Source organism: Nanorana parkeri, unplaced genomic scaffold (assembly GCF_000935625.1).
Source record: "Nanorana parkeri isolate BGI_ZX_2015 unplaced genomic scaffold, ASM93562v1 scaffold3231, whole genome shotgun sequence".
Classification (NCBI taxonomy): Eukaryota; Metazoa; Chordata; class Amphibia; order Anura; family Dicroglossidae; genus Nanorana; species Nanorana parkeri.
Window position 1 is genome coordinate 44,002 of NW_017309499.1, and position 3,514 is coordinate 47,515.

Genomic DNA, 3,514 nt, shown 5'->3' on the forward strand with positions numbered 1-3,514 from the left:
AGGTTGCTTCCCGGAGCCGGACTCTGTCACTGACATGTGACGTGACAGCTCCGTCCTCCCCGTCGCCGCAGCCTCTGTATTATAAGGAGGCCAAAGATTAAGTATGGCAGCCAAGGAACTGACGCTCAGCAACGGCCTCTCACATACACCTCTCATGACAGGTGCACTTTAAAGCATACCCGTCATATGTGCTCTGGTTACAGACTGTACCGGCCCAGCTCCCCTATCCTCTACTGCACCTCGCACACATGCTCCCTAACTTCCCCGACCCGCAATGCACTGCTCGGCGCCGGAGAGTCCTGTTGCCGGATCTGAACATTGTCACATGTTGTCCATGTCTGAAAAGGACCAGAGGGGGGAGGGGAATCAGTAGACTAATGTTCAGTCTGGGATGGACGGCTACAATGTAACAACTTCTACACCTGCAGTGATTGGACAAGGATGGGGGGGCACTGATCACTGTGCAGAGAATATCCAATCACGTGATTGGAGGATGGAGGTCAGCAGATCTTCAACAGCCTATTGGTCTTTATTAAATCCATTCCCCCCCCCCTCCTGCAGCCAACCAGAAACACGAACTCTCCATTCCCCCGAGGTAGGGATCGCCTGGGAGTTCCAGTCTGTCTCTAACGGTGTGGGTTACAGGAGAGGTCTGGGAGGCTGCTGAGGTTCAGCTCTCCACAGAATATAAGGAGAGAGGAGATGTGATTTCTGTCATTATTCCCACTTGTCATATCTTATAGATTTTCTGGGAGCTTTACATGCACCCACCTTCCCGCAAACCGAGGACTGCACCTCACTGAGATTGTAGTTGGTTGGTGGGTGTGGTGAAGTTCCATGTCAGAATTTACCATGAGCCCATACTCTGTCCATGCTGGACATATACTTCCCTTTCCTTCCAGCTCTGCTGATTCTTTTACTTCCTTGAGTGAAGAAGAACTCCCGGTGCTTCTAGGTATGGGAAGCATGTGACTCATTTCTTGGGAGCTCAGGGATGGTGGGAGCTCCTCATAATGGGCACAGCGGGGGTACAGACCCGGGAACTCAGCACCGGGATGGTGGGGGCCCCTCATAATGAGCACAGCGGGTGTACAGCCCCGGGAACTCAGCACCGGGATGGTGGGGGCCCCTCATAATGAGCACAGCGGGTGTACAGCCCCGGGAACTCAGCACCGGGATGGTGGGGGCCCCTCATAATGAGCACAGCGGGTGTACAGCCCCGGGAACTCAGCACCGGGATGGTGGGGGCCCCTCATAATGAGCACAGCGGGTGTACAGCCCCGGGAACTCAGCACCGGGATGGTGGGGGCCCCTCATAATGAGCACAGCGGGTGTACAGCCCCGGGAACTCAGCACCGGGATGGTGGGGGCCCCTCATAATGAGCACAGCGGGTGTACAGCCCCGGGAACTCAGCACCGGGATGGTGGGGGCCCCTCATAATGAGCACAGCGGGTGTACAGCCCCGGGAACTCAGCACCGGGATGGTGGGGGCCCCTCATAATGAGCACAGCGGGTGTACAGCCCCGGGAACTCAGCACCGGGATGGTGGGGGCCCCTCATAATGAGCACAGCGGGTGTACAGCCCCGGGAACTCAGCACCGGGATGGTGGGGGCCCCTCATAATGAGCACAGCGGGTGTACAGCCCCGGGAACTCAGCACCGGGATGGTGGGGGCCCCTCATAATGAGCACAGCGGGTGTACAGCCCCGGGAACTCAGCACCGGGATGGTGGGGGCCCCTCATAATGAGCACAGCGGGTGTACAGCCCCGGGAACTCAGCACCGGGATGGTGGGGGCCCCTCATAATGGGCACAGCGGGTGTACAGACCTGGGAACTGAGCACAGGGATGGTGGGATTTCCACTCACCTCATATTGGATGCCTTCCAATGGTTATGTAACCAATATATGACTATGGACCTGGAGCAAGGAATTGTCTCCCCTCCTCCCCCCTCCTTTGTGGATGTCTGGCCCCCCTTAATTCCTTTTGTTCTAATGGTACCCCGCATTTGGAATGCTGTTTTTGACTTTACCAGATGGATACGTGGCGCCTATATAACTGTACTGTGTGTACTCTGTATTGAAAACCAATAAAACTGAAATAATTAAAGAATGTCCGTTGGGTTTGTAACGATATCCGGGGCTCAGTTAGAGAGATTGTGTTGTCTTGTTATGTCCCCACTCTGCCTCCCCGCTCTGGAGCGTCCATTGCCAGGCATGCAGACTCCGTTCCACTGGCAACACTCACTCAGCCCCTATTAGCCAGTGGCATTGCTCCCCTCGTGCTGTATTCTTATTTCTACACAGCAGGTTGGCCTCCCTGGGATCCTGGCAGTGCGCCTTAAGCCCAGGGCTACTTCCTAAACATGGTCTGTTCTGCACACTGAATATTTACCCTGTAGTTTAACTGGCTTTACCCCTGCCTGTCCTTGGATTATGTTTATCAAGTGTCTCTGAATTATACTTATGGTCTGCTGCCTGCCCAGACCTTGGCCTGTCTCTGAATTATACTTATTGTCTGTTGCCTGCCCAGACCATGGCCTGTCTCTGAATTATACTTATGGTCTGCTGCCTGCCCAGACCTTGGCCTTTCTCTGGATTATACTTATGGTCTGCTGCCTGCCAGTCCTTGGCCTGTCTCTAGATTATACTTATGGTCTGCTGCCTGCCCAGACCTTGGCCTGTCTCTAGATTATACTTATGGTCTGCCGCCTGCCCAGACCTTGGCCTGTCTCTGGATTATACTTATGGTCTGCCGCCTGCCCAGACCTTGGCCTGTCTCTGGATTATACTTATGGTCTGCCGCCTGCCCAGACCTTGGCCTGTCTCTGGATTATACTTATGGTCTGCCGCCTGCCCAGACCTTGGCCTGTCTCTAGATTATACTTATGGTCTGCCGCCTGCCCAGACCTTGGCCTGTCTCTGGATTATACTTATGGTCTGCCGCCTGCCCAGACCTTGGCCTGTCTCTGGACTATACTTATGATGTGATTTCATCTAACTTAAGTTGTAAGCAACATTCACATACTGGCAAAAAAAAATAAAAAATACTTCACTTCAGGAGAGCAAATTTCCCCCATGCTGAGGGCTGCCCTGGAAGACTTAGACCGGGAGGGAATGTTTTCAATTAAAAAAAACACAGAACGAAAATGGGAATGTTTCAAAACAATTGTTCTAAAGCACAATATATTCCAGTAAGCAATAAGTTTAAAAGGCTAAAATTAAAACCCGCGCGGCTGACACCCAATGTTAAAAAAGCCAAAAACAATAAGAAAAGGGCGTTTAACCCCTTCGTGACGGGAGACGTGCACTGTATGTGACGAGTTATATCGGGCTTTGTAATGCCGGTAACAGCTGATTCTCAGCGGTTACCAGTCATGAATGGATGGGTCAGTACTGAGGCATTCATTCATTAAATAATTAAGCTTTTTGTAAAAGCTTCTTCCTTTCACTAATGAATGAATGAAGCCGTTACATGCAAATTTGCGATCCCGTATTTGACAGCTGAAGATAGC